Source organism: Delphinus delphis, chromosome 3, assembly GCF_949987515.2.
Source record: "Delphinus delphis chromosome 3, mDelDel1.2, whole genome shotgun sequence".
Lineage (NCBI taxonomy): Eukaryota > Metazoa > Chordata > Mammalia > Artiodactyla > Delphinidae > Delphinus > Delphinus delphis.
The window spans coordinates 42,468,463-42,482,553 of record NC_082685.1 but is presented as its reverse complement, the minus strand read 5'-3'; the positions used below and the strand labels follow the sequence as shown (position 1 = coordinate 42,482,553).

The following is a 14,091-nucleotide window of genomic DNA, read 5'->3' as shown; positions in this document are numbered from 1 at the left end:
CATCATTCTGATTTATTTTACATGGCATACATTTCCATGTCTTATAAACCTTGACTAGTTAATTTTCTCATAAATGATTTAAAATACAGAAGAATGGACACTAGTACAAGATGGCAAAACCCAGCTTTATCAGATCTTAATATCATGCCAGATCTTCATCAGACTATTTAAGTACAGATGTTAAATATTTCAGATGCAAAGAGGAGCTTCCTGTACACCCCTTGTCTCTCTTTTTCCTCCATATCCATAGCAGGAGTACTCACTACTGGGGGACCAGTGTTTATCACCGACATTATTATACTTTTGCCACAGAGTTAGATAGCCATAAATATTATAGAATATTGCTTTGTAGATTTAAAAACTTTATATAAATGGTATCATACCTTATATATCCTTCTGAACTGGCTTTTACTCTCTCAGTATTATATTGTGAAATTAACACATTCTGATACATGCAGTTCCAATTTGTTCTTTTTTTTTCTTTAACTGCTGTAGAACATTAAGTGAATATACTTCAAAACATTTTTCAATTTTCCTCTTGAGAAAAATTTAGGTTGTTTCAATTCTTTTTTTTTTTTTTTTTTTTTTTTGCTATAATGAACTTCAATTACAACCTTGTACCTTTCTCCTCCCAAACATATGCAAGTGTTTCCCTTGAGTGTATATCTAGTCTCCAGGCTACCACAGCAAATTACTAAAAACTGGGTGGCTTAGAACAACAGATTTTTTCCTCTTACATTTATGCAGGGCAGAAGCCCCATATCAAGGTGTCAGTCACTTCCTCCAGAAGCTCTAGGGGAGATTTCGTTTCTTGCCTGTCCCATCTTCTGTTGACTGTTGGCACTCGGCCTGGGGATGCTTACTCCAATCTCTGCCTCTGTCCTTACGTGGCCATCTCCTCTGTGTCTGTCCTCTTCTGTCTGTGCCTCCTCTTCTTTTTTTTGAGAACTTTAAAAATTTTAATACTGTTCAAGTCAGTGTGCGTGATTCATTTCAGCTCCTTCCCTGCCAAACCTGGGGGCAGGGATTGCTTCAGCTTCTCTGCCTTCTCTTTGTCTGTGATGACCGAGGTGTAAAGGTATCTGCTGCATCAAACTTTAAACTTCATATTATCCTTATTTTTCTTTATCTTGACCGACTTGGCGTCCTTTCGCCTGGCTGTGAGCAGAAAGTCCTTGATTTCCTCAATTTTGCGAGGCATGGTGACAAGGCGCGGAGAGCGCGGCTGGAACTTTCCATCCAGGCCCAGGGTCCCCAGATATCGCCCGGCCGTGGATTACCACGGATTACCTCCCACTCCCCGCATAGGGCCTGAGAGACCTGTGCCTTGTCTTCTTATAAGGACACTTGTCATTGGATTTTGGATCCATCTAGATAATCCAAGATCTCATTTTGAGATCCTTAACTTCACATGCAAAGACCCTTTTCCCAAATAAAGTCACATTCACAGATTCCAGGTAGACAAGTCTTTTGGGGGCCATCATTCCCAACCTCAGCACTGCTGAAATTTTGAACCAGATAATTCTTTGGGCATAAGGATAATCTGTGCTTTGTAGGAAGTTTAACAGTATCTCTAGCCTCTATGCACTACATTGCAGTAGTAGCCCCTCCCTCCTCCCTTGCCTTTGCAACCCCAGATGTGACAGCTAAAAATGTCTCCAGACATTGCCAAATACCCCCTGGATAGGTGAACTACTCCTCTCCTTGTTGAGAAACACAGATTTAGGGGAAAGTTGCTGACTTACAGGATATGAGCTTTTAAAAACTTTACTAGATATTGTCAGTAGTTGTCCAAAGTCATTGCACCAATTTAAACTCTTAGCAGCAGTATATGACAGTTCCCATAGCTCTGCAACATTACTTGTACTTGGTAGTGTCAGACTTTTTTTTCTGTCAATTTCATGCTATCTCATTGTTGTTTTAATTTACATCTTCCTAATTTCCAGTGTGGCTGAGCATCTTTTTATTCATCTATTTTTTATTTGGGTTTCTTGGTCAATGAATTGCTTCTTCATACTTTGTCCGTTTTTTTTCTGTTATCATTTTCTTTTTGAGTTAAAGGAGCTCTTTATATATTCAGGAGACTAGTCCTTTTTCAGTTATGTCCAATGCTAATGGTTTCTCATTTGTACATTATCTTTTGTTTATAGTATCTTTTTTTGGTGACAAACTTCTAAATTATAGCATTATCAATTCCTTTTTATGGTTTGCACTCTTAGGGTCTCTTAATGTCTCTTTGAAGTGTAAGGAGGCAGTCATGCTGCTTGAGGAAGACTGTAAAGACTAATCATATCCAAAAAAATTTAGTACTGTGGGAGGTGTCATCACATGTTGGAAAGACACAGAACAGTGTGCAGACTGCAGTCCCAGCATGCCCTAGCCGCAACTCCAAAACTGTGTTTTGGAGAAATAACTCACCTGCTTTATCTTTCCAAGCACTTGTCTAAAGGGGAAGGAGATTTGAGTCTCTGCATGGCCCTAGTCTATTTAAAAATTTTACACACTTGTGAGTTCTCTAAGAGATGCAACTTACATCTCAGCTGTAGGAATCATCTTAACAGTCTTCTAGACTATTGGTAAAATTACCTGGACTGTAACAAAGGGAAACACACAAAATGGGAAACATATACAGATTATACAAATGAACGATGAAATGTCAGCCTAAAGTGCACACTTTCTCTTTTACTTTCATGTATCTTGAGACAAAGGCTGAGAGTGAACCCAATTGATACCTTTTGTGATATCAAAAATATGTCAGATATAATGCACGTACATACTTTTTAGCACAAATATTTAAATTGTATTTTTTTCCCCTTATAATTAATTCTTACAATCACCAGTCCATGTTAACCTAGTGATAACCACTTGGGGGTGCTTCTGAAGAGTCTATATACCCTATCTTCAGGGACACTTCACTAAACTTGATTTCCATTTAATCGATACTGTGATTTTTATCTTTAGCTAGATCTTGCCATGCATGATGTTGTCTTTGACCAACTTAGGAATCACCCCAGATCCTCACAAATATTACAAATACCTGAAAATGAATCTTGGACTTCTTTCACAGTTAAAAATCGTTCTTGTTCGGTAAATTCAGTTTAATATTTTCACTTACTACTCACAAAAGTTTCATTTTGTAGCCACCCCCACAAAAAAAAAAAAGGCTTTCACTCACCTTAGTCATAACTGTACTCATTATAGGCATTACTTTATATTCATTATAATATTATTTTAAGCTAATAATACTGTAACTATTAAAATTCAATGACTCTTAAACTGTTAAACATTTAGCTTATGTACTGGTTAAAGTGGGGAACTTTCATTTGCACAATCGTGGATGTGAACCGAGAGCCTCAGTATTCTCATCGTCAGGAGTGCCATATGCCAATTTCTCTCTAGTTAGTTTGCGAGTTTGCCTTCATATCACATGAAACAGAGGTGACACTTCTGGCCTACTGCGTGACAGATGAACTTTCTGGAGATCATGGCACCTAATAGATCATTTAATGTGAGCAGCTCTGACACATGACCAAACTCCTTAAGCATTAGAGAAACTTCATGCAAGTCAATGCCATGTTGAAGTCTCCTGTCATTTCCAGTGAGTGTCCACAACTGCCATTAGCAGCTTCGAGAATTGTTGCCAGTGATACTGAGGAGAGAGGGTCAAGCCACTTGCTGTAGAGTGGTCCAAATGTGTCTCAGGGGAAGACAATGATACCTAAGAGGAGAAATGAAGGGATGCCAAAAGAGCATTTTTCTTTCCTCTTGATCTTACAGTACAATTGTTAAACTTGTGTTCATACAATTGGCGATTCTAACTAGCAAATAAAATAAAATAAAATAGGATAGCTTACTGGTATTTGAAAAAAAGTACATTCAGTAAAACATTATTGAGTGAACGAACAGCAAGATGACTAGCAAATCATTGGTATGACTATGTATAGTAATAGACATCTTACTTATTGATTGTCATTTATTTATTTAAATTTTTATGTTATATTGGACTTTAGTTGATTAGCAATGTTGTGTTAGTTTCAGGTGTACAGCAGAGTGATTCAGGTGTACATATACCTATATCTATTCTCCTTCAAATTCTTTTCCCATTTGGGTTATTACAGAATAATGGGAGGGCGGAATCAAGATGGCATACTAGGAGGACGTGGAATTCGCGTCTCCTCACAACTAGGGCACCTATCAGCCACCGGTGGGGGACCATGAATACATAAGGAGAGGGGAAGAACCCCCAGCAACCGGGAAGGACGTGGGGTGTGGGGGGAGTGAAGGGTGGGGAGAAGTGGAGTTGGGACGGGACCTGCACCCCTGAGGGGTGGCTGGGGGAGGGGAGGAGTTCCTACACCCAGTGGGACTCAGCCATGGTTAGGGGTCCAGCGCCACAGGGGAGACTCTGGGGGAGATGGTGGGGGAAGGGCACAAAGGACCGGAAGGGAATGCGGCCAGTACTTTCCCTGTCCACTTAGGCACCGGGGAGCCTGTTGGGCTCCTGGGCCTAATCCTCTGCCCTCCGAGCCTCCCTCCTGCAGTGCAGAACCCAACCCCGCCCCTACACCCCCACCCAGCGCCCTACCTCTACACTCGGAGACCCCCTCCAATGTGCTGGGCCTAAAGCCCACCCACACACCCTCATTCAGAGCCCTACCTCCAAACTCCGGAACTCCACACTCCAGAGGTCCTCCTTCTGACATGCGGCCTATCCCCTTCCATGCAGGTCCCAAGCAGAGGCCCTGCCCCACGCTTGAACGTCACCCTGCCTAGGCCCCGCCCCCAGGGTCTTTTCCACCTATGTGGGTCCTGAGCCTAGGCCCTCACCTGCCTAAGACCTGCCCCACCCTAAACCCTGCCCCTGCCTAAGTTCCGTCCCTGCCTAAACTCCGCCCCCATAACCAAGGCTTTTTTTCTTTTCTTTTTTCCTCTTTTAGATTGGGGTTCTGATTTACCTTGTTGATTCATTGTTATTCATTCTTTTATATTTTTATTTTTCCTAATAAATCTTTTATTTTTCTAATTTTATTTTATTCTTTATACTTTGTTATTGTTCTCTCCTTCTGGCTTGTCCCCCCCACCCCACTTTTTTTTTTTCTGTTGTAGTTTTATTTTATCTTGTTGCAGTTGTTTCAATTATACTTTTATTTTTCCTAATATATTTTTTATCTTTCTAATTTTATTTTGTTTTTTATTATTTGATATTGTACTGCTCCTTTTTTTCTTTCTTTCTTTTATTTTTATTTATTTATTTTTTTACCACACCACGCAGCTTGCGGGATCTTGGTTACCAGGCCAGAGGTCAGGCCCAGCTTCTGTGGTGGGAGCTCCAAATCCAAACCACTGGACTAACAGAGAACCTCAGACTCCAGGGCATATCAATCAGAGCAAGGCCTCCCGGAGGTCTTCATCTCAGCACCAAGACCCAGCTCTATCCAACTGCCTGCAAACTCCAGTAATGGACGTCTCAGGCCAAACAACCAGTAAGACAGGAATACAGCACCATCTATCAGAAAAAAAAAAAAAAAAAAAAGAAATGAAAAAAATATGTTAGAGACAAAGGAGCATGGTAAAAACCTACAAGACCAAATAAATGAAGACGAAACAGGCAACCTACCTGAAAAGGAATTCAGAATAGTGATAGTAAAGATGACCCAAAAGCTCAGAAACAGAATGGAGAAAATGCAAGAAACATTTAACAAGGATCTAGAAGAACTAAAGAGCAAATAAACAGTGATGAACAACACAATTACTGAAATTAAAAATACTCTCAAAGGAATCAGTAGCAGAAAAACTGAGGCAGAAGAACGGATAAGTGAGCTGGAAGATAAAATGGTGGAAATAACTGCCAGGGAGCAGAATACAGAAAAAAGAATGAAAAGAATTGAGGACAGTCTCAGAGACCTCTGGGACAACATTAAACGCACCAACATTCAAATTATAGGGGTTCCAGAAGAAGAAGAAAAAAAGAAAGGGTCTGAGAAAATATTTGAAGAGATTATAGTCGAAAACTTCCCTAACGTGGGAAAGGAAATAGTCACGCCCAGGAAGCACAGAGAGTACCATACAGGATAACCCCAAAGAGAAACATGCCGAGACACATATTAATCGAACTGTCAAAAATTAAATACAAAGAAAAAATATTAAAAGCAGCAAGGGAAAAACAACACATAACATACAAAAAAATCCCCAAAAGGTTAAGACCTGATTTTTCATAGAAACTCTGCAAGCCAAAACATATTTAAGGTGATGAAAAGGAAAAACCTACAACCAAGATTACTCTACCCAGCAAGGATCTCATTCAGATTCGAAGGAGAAATTAAAACCTTTACAGATAAACAAAAGTTAAGAGAATTCAGCACCACCAAACAAGCTTTACAATAAATGCTAAAGGAACTTGCCTAGGCAGGAAACACAAAAGAAGGAAAAGACCTACGAAAACAAACCCAAAGCAATTAAGAAAATGGTAATAGGAACATACATCTCAATAATTACCTTAAATTTAAATGGATTAAATGCTCCCACCAAAAGACATAGACTGACTGAATGGTTACAAAAACAAGACCTGTACATAGGCTGTCTACAAGAGACCCACTTCAGACCTAGGGACACATACAGACTGAAAGTGAGGGGATGGTAAAAGTTATTCCATGCAAATGGAAATCAGAAGAAAGCTGGAGTAGCAATTCTCATATCAGACAAAATAGACTTTAAAATAAACACTATTACAAGAGACAAAGAAGGACACTGCATAATGATCAAGGGATCAATCCAAGAAGAAAATATAACAATTGTAAATATTTATGCACCCAAAATAGGAGCACCTCAAATACATATGGCAAATGCTAATAGCCATAAAAGGGGAAATCGACAGTAACACAATCATAGTAGGGGACTTTAACACCCCAATTTCACCAATGGACAGATTAACCAAAATGAAAATAAATAAGGAAACATAAGCTTCAAATGATACATTAAACAAGATGGACTTAATTGATATTTATAGGACATTCCCCAAAAACAACAGAAAACATTTTCTTCTCAAATGCTCATGGAACATTCTCCAGGATAGACTATATCTTGGGTCACAAATCAAGCCTTGGTAAATATAAGGTAATTGAAATAGTATCAAGTATCTTTTCTGACCACAACACTGTGAGACTAGATATCAATTACAGGAAAAAACTGTAAAAAATACAAACACATGGAGGCTAAACAATACGTTACTACATAACCAAGAGATCACTGAAGAAATCAAAGAGGAAATGAAAAACTACCGAGAAACAAATGACAATGAAAACACGACCCGAAACCTATGGGGTGCAGCAAAAGCAGTTCTAAGAGGGAAGTTTATAGCAATACAATCCTACCTCAGGAAAGAAGAAACATCTCAAATAAACAACCTAACCTTACATCTAAAGCAATCAGAGAAAGGAGAACAAAATAAACCCAAAGATAGCAGAAGGAAAGAAATCATAGAGATCAGATCAGAAATAAATGAAAAAGAACTGAAGGAAACTATAAAAAAGATCAGTAAAACTAAAAACTTGTTCCTTGAGATGAAAAACAAAATAGATAAACCATTAGCCAGACTCATCAAGAAAAAAAGGGAGAAGACTCAACAGAATTAGAAATGAAAAAGGAGAAGTAACAACTGACACTGCAGAAATACAAAGGATCATGAGTGATTACAACAAGCAACTATATACCAATAAAATGGACATCCTGGAAGAAATGGACAAATTCTTAGAAAAGCACTACCTTCCAAGACAGAACCAGGAAGAAATAGAGAACATAAACATACAAACCAAAACACTGAAATTGAAACTGTGATTAAAAATCTTCCAACAAACAAAAGCCCAGGACCAGACGGCTTCACAGGGGAATTCTATCAAACATTTAGAGAAGAGGTAACACCTATCCTTCTCAAACTCTTCCAAAATATAGCAGAGGGAGGAACACTCACAAACTCATTCTACGAGGCCACCATCACCCTGGTTCCAAAACCAGACAAAGATGTCACAAAAAAGAAAACTACAGGCCAATATCTCTGATGATCATAGATGCAAAAATCCTCAACAAAATACTAGCAAACAGAATCCAACAGCACATTAAAAGGATCATACACCATGATCAAGTGGGGTTTATCCTAGGAATGCAAGGATTCTTCAGTATACGCAAATCAATCACTGTGATACACCATATTAACAAATTGAAGGATAAAAACTATGTGGTAATCTCAACAGATGCAGGAAAAGCTTTTGACAAAATTCAACACCCATTTATGATAAAAACTCTCCAGAAAGTGGGCATAGAGGGAACCTACCCCAACATAATAAAGGCCATATATCATTCTCAGTGGTGAAAAACTGAAACCATTTCCGCTAAGATCAGGAACAAGACAAGTTTGCCCACTCTCACCACTATTATTCAATATAGTTTTGGAAGTTTAGCCACAGCCATCAGAAGGAAAAGAAGTAAAATGAATCCAAATCGGAAAAGAAGAAGTAAAACTGTCACTGTTTGCAGATAACATGATACTATACATAGAGAATCCTAAAGTTGCTACCAGAAACCTGGTAGAGCTAACCGATGAATTTGGTAAAGTAGCAGGATACAAAATTAATGCACAGAAATCTCTTGCATTTCTATACACTAATGATGAAAAATCTGAAAGAGAAATTAAGGAAACACTCCCATTTACCATTGCAACAACAAAAATAAAATATCTAGGAATAAACCTACCTAAGGAGACAAAAGACCTATATGCAGAAAACTGTAAGACACTGATGAAAGAAATTAAAGATGATACAAACACATGGAGAGATATACCTTGTTCTTGGATTGAAAGAATCAACATTGTGAAAATGACTCTACTACCCAAAGCAATCTACAGATCAATGCAATCCCTATCAAACTATCAGTGGCATTTTTCAGAGAACTAGAACAAAGAATTGCACAATTTTTATGGGAACACAAAGACCCCGAATAGCCAAAGTAATCTTGAGAAAGAAAAAACAGAGCTGGAGGAATCAGGCTCCCAGACTTCAGACTATACTACAAAGTTACAGTAATCAAGACAGTATTTTACTGGCACAAAAACAGAAATATAGATCAATGGAACAGGATAGAAAGCCCAGAGATAAACCCATGCATATATGGTCGCCTTATCTTTGATAAAGGAGTCAAGAATATACAGTGGAGAAAACACAGCTTCTTCAATAAGTCGTGCTGGGAAAACTGGACAGCTACATGGAAAAGAATGAAATTAGAACATTCCCTATCACCAAACACAAAAATACACTCAAAATGGATTAAAGACCTAAATGTAAGACCAGACACTACAAAACCCTTAGAGGAAAACATAGGCAGATGCTGTGTGACATAAATCACAGCAAGATCCTTTTTGACTTACCTCCTAGAGAAATGGAAATCAAAGCAAAAATAAACAAATGGGACCTAATGAAACTTCAAAGCTTTTGCACAGCAAAGGAAACCATAAACAAGACGAAAAGGCAACCCTCAGAATGGGACAAAATATTTGCAAATGAAGCAACTGGCAAAGGATTAATCTCCAAAATATACAAGCAGCTCATGCAGCTCAATATCAAAAAAACAAACAACCCAATCCAAAAATGGGCAGAAGACCTAAATAGACATTTCTCCAAAGAAGATATACAGATTGCCAACAAACACATGAAAGGTTGCTCAACAACACTAATCATTAGAGAAATGCAAATCAAAACTACAATGAGGTATTACCTCACACCAGTCAGAATGGCCATCATCAAAAAATCTACAAACAATAAATGCTGGAGAGGGTATGGAGAAAAGGGAACCTTCTTGCACTGTTGGTGGGAGTGTAAATTGTTACAGCCCCTATGGAGAACAGTATGGAGGTTCCTTAAAAAACTAAAAATAGAACTACCATATGACCCACCAATCCCACTACTGGGCATATACCCTGAGAAAAACATAATTCAAAAAGAGTGATGTACCACAATGTTCACTGCATCTCTATTTACAATAGCCAGGACATGGAATAAATCTAAGTGTCCCTCGACAGATGAATGATAAAGAAGATGTGGCACATATATACAATGGAGTATTACTCAGCCACAAAAAAACCCGAAATTGAGTTATTTGTAGTGAGGTGGATGGACCTAGAGTCTGTCATATAGAGTGAAGTAAGTCAGAAAGCAAAAAACAAATACCGTATGCTAACACATATATATGGAATCTAAAAATAAACTGGTTCTGATGAACCTAGGGGCAGGACTGGAATAAAGACACAGATGTAGAGAATGGACTTGAGGACACAGGGAGGGGGAAGGGTAAGCTGGGACGAAGTGAGAGAGTAACATTGACATATATACAGTTCCAAATGTAAAATAGATAGCTAGTGGGAAGCAGCTGCATAGCACAGGGAGATCAGCTCCGTGCTTTGCTACCACCTAGAAGGGTGGGAAAAGGAGGATGGGATGGAGAGGCAAGAGGGAGGGGATATGGGGATCTATGTATACATATAGCTGATTCACCTTGTTATACAGCAGAATCTAATACAACATTGTAAAGCAATTATACTCCAATAAAGATGTTTAAAAAAAGAATATTGAGCAGAATTCCCTGTGCTATACAGTAGGTCCTTGTTGTTTATCTATTTTAAACATGTAGTGTGTACATGTCAATCCCAAACTCCCAATCTGTCTCTCCCCTGCACCTTTCCTCTTTGGTAACCATAAGTTTTTTTTCTAAGTCTGTGAGTCTGTTTCTGTTTTGTAAGTAAGTTCATTTGCATCATTTTTTTAAAAAATTCCACATACAATTGTCATTTATTTACCCATTTAACAAATAGTTATTGAGTGCCGACATTGTGCCTAATCCTGAGCTAGGCACTGGGGATTCAGTGATGAGCACAGATACTGTCCTGCTTTCACTGGACAATCAAATGGGGAAGAGAACTATTTTTTTTGTTTTGTTTTATTTTGTTTTTGTTTCTTGTGGTACGCAGGCCTCTCACTGTTGTGGCCTCTCCCGTTGCGGAGCACAGGCTCCGGACGCGCAGGCTCAGCGGCCATGGCTCACGGGCCCAGCCGCTCCGCGGCATGTGGGATCTTCCCGGACCGGGGCACGAACCCGTGTCCCCTGCATCAGCAGGCGGACTCTCAACCACTGCGCCACCAGGGAAGCCCGGAAGAGAACTATTGATTAAATAATCTCACAGAGAAATTTAAAACTGCAACTATTGTTTTTATCATTGTTTTTTAAGATTTTTTTTTTGATGTGGACTAATTTTAAAGTCTTTATTGAATTTGTTACCATCCTGCTTCTGTTTTGTGGGGTTCTTTTGTTTTGTTTTTTTTTGGCTGCGAGGCATGTGGGATCTTAGCTCCCTGATCAGGGATCGAACCCGCACCTGCTTCATTGGAAGGCAAAGTCTTAACCACTGGATCACCAGGGAAGTCCCCCAAACTGCAATTATGTTAAGTGTTACAAAAGAGAGAGGCATGGTGTTTTAAGGATTGAGCAAGGGACGTCAGGGAAGGCTGCCCTGAGGAGGTGTGATAGTTAAGTTTTGAGTCAAATACAGCAAGAGAGAAATGGAAGAAATATTCCTGGAAGAGAGCAGTGTGTGCCAAGGTCCTGTGAGGTGCGAGAGGTGGGTACATCTCATTCTGGGAGAAAAGCAGTGTGTTCTGTTCCCCTGTGAAGCTGGAGAGAGATACGGGGCTAGGCTTGGAAGAGCCTTCTGTGCCATATTCCAGGGATTTGTTTTTACACTTAGAAAAACAGGAAGCCATTACAGAATTTGAGCAGAAGGATGACTTGATCAGATTTGAGTTCCAAAAAGATAATTCTGCCATATGAGGAATGGGGGTTGGAAGGGGTCAAAGCTAGCTAACTAGTAAGGGTAGACTAGTTAGGATGGTCTTCCAGTAGTTCAGATGAGCTAAAGGTCTCTTGAATGACAGTAGTTGGGGAGAGGGATGGAGATGGTAAGACGTAGATGAATTCATGTGATAATTAGAAAGTAAAAGGACTTGGTACTAGATTGAAAATGGAGGTAAAGAAAAAGGAAATGTTAAGGATGACCGACACCCAAGTTTCTAGTAACTGAATGGCTGATGATGCCATTCACTGAACCTGAGAACGCTGGCAAAGGACCATATTCAGGGAGGAAGGTCATGAGTTTGTTTTGGGTCTGGAGTTTTCTCTTGAACACTTGAATATTTGGATCTAGCATTGAGAAGAGAAGTGTAGGTTGTAGATACAAAATATGAAATTGGGAGTCATCTGTGCACAAATGGGTGGTAATGTAAAGTAAATTACTGTGGTAGACAGAATAACGGCCTCTCCAAGATGTCCATGTCATAATCTGCAGAGCCTGTGAATACGTTATCTTACATGGCAAAGGGCAATTAAGATAGCATGTGGAATTAAGGTTGTTATTCAGCTGACTGTGCAATAGAGATTATCCTGGATTATCTAGGTGGACCCAGTGTAATCACAAGGGTCCTTAAATGTGGGAGACAGCAGTAGAAGAGTCAGTTTCAGAGGGATGTGACGTGAGAAAGCCTTGTCCTGTCATTGCTGGCTTTTTTTGTGTTTTGTTTTGTGGTTTGTTAATAACATTTTATTTTTAAATTATTTGTTATATTTACTAGTTTGCCAAACTACTTTATTTATTTATTTTTGGCATTTTATTTATTTTAATATCTTTATTGAAGTATAATTGCTTTACGATGGTGTGTTAGTTTCTGCTTTATAACAAAGTGAATCAGCTTATAATGGAAGGCGCCTCTAGTCAAGGAATAGGGGCAGCCCTAGAAGCTGGAAAAGACCAGAAATAGATTTTTCCCTAGTGTCTTCAGAAAGGAACATAGCTCTGATTAGACTTGGATTTTAGTACAGTGAGACCCATTTTGGAATTCTGATCTCCAGAACTGTAAGATGATAAAACGGTGCTGTTTGAAGCCACCAAGTTTGGGGTAATTACAGCAGCGATAGGAAACTAACCCAGTTACCTTGAGAAAAGTTAAAGAGAGAGAGGGCCTAACACTGAATCGTGGAACTCTATTACATAATGGTGCTATAAAGAAGAGAAACTTACTAATGAGACAGGGAAGAAAGAGAAGAAGAAAACCAGGAGAATTTAGGGTTCTGGAAGCAAGAGGAGAGAATCTTTCATAAAGAGGTCAAGCAGGATGAGAAGTGTACGCTGGATTTGGTGGTAGGAGCTCATGGATGACTACAGTGACAACCGTTTTGTTGGAATGAAGGGAGCTGGGTCCAGATTGGGGTTGGATGTGGTGTTAGTGCGAGGTGAAGAGGCAAAAGTAAAGACTATGTGCAATGCTTCTAAGAAGTTTACTTGTACAGTGGAAGGAAAAATTACAAAAATGTTACCTTGGAATACTAATAATATTTCTGAAGCTTGGCATTGTTGACATTTTGGATCAGGTAATTCTTTGTCGTGGGGGACTATCTTGTGTATTATGGAATGTTTAGCCTTTTCTCTGGTCTCTGTCCACTAGATGCCAGTTGCAGTCTCTTCCCTCAGTTGTGACAACTAAAAAATCTGTAGCCATTGTTAAATGTCCCCTAGGGATGAGTGACAAAATGCCCCTAAATGAGAACCACTGTTTTGTATAGAAAATAAAGAATCCCCTGAGTTTGATTTTGTCCAAGTACATCAGACTTATTTTTTTCTGAAGGGTAAAAGGGCATCAAATGAGTGCAACATTAGTTGATTGGCTCCTTCAAAGCTCACGCTCTAGATACACTTGATATTTAGGTACATGCTCTGAGTTGATAGAAATTGAATTTGTATAAATGGTATTCTTGTGCATGCTCTCATGTAAGAATCCGAAAAGATAAGCCTAGGATGGACTCCAGTTATATTCAAAGTTTGTTCTAATTCTGTCTTTGCCATTTAATCTAGATTGGTGGCCAGATGATAATGGAACAGCGTGGTTCCAAGCAACTGCCCTTACCCCAGTATCATCTGCCTATAAGGATTCTAATAGCATTAGCTGAAATCTCAAAGCAGGTGCTCATCAAATCATGCTGAAATCTTTCACACTGTTAAAA

The 14,091-nt window shown here is 39.1% G+C and overlaps 1 protein-coding gene and 1 pseudogene across 1 annotated transcript in view; one reads left to right on the top strand and one right to left on the bottom strand.

Moving 5' to 3' along the window:
- The window catches only part of SGCD (sarcoglycan delta), a 1,599,257-nt gene that overhangs the window by 248,889 nt on the left and 1,336,277 nt on the right, over nucleotides 1-14,091 (top strand). The window lies entirely within an intron of this gene.
- LOC132421996 (large ribosomal subunit protein eL38 pseudogene) lies at nucleotides 801-1,201 on the bottom strand (annotated as a pseudogene).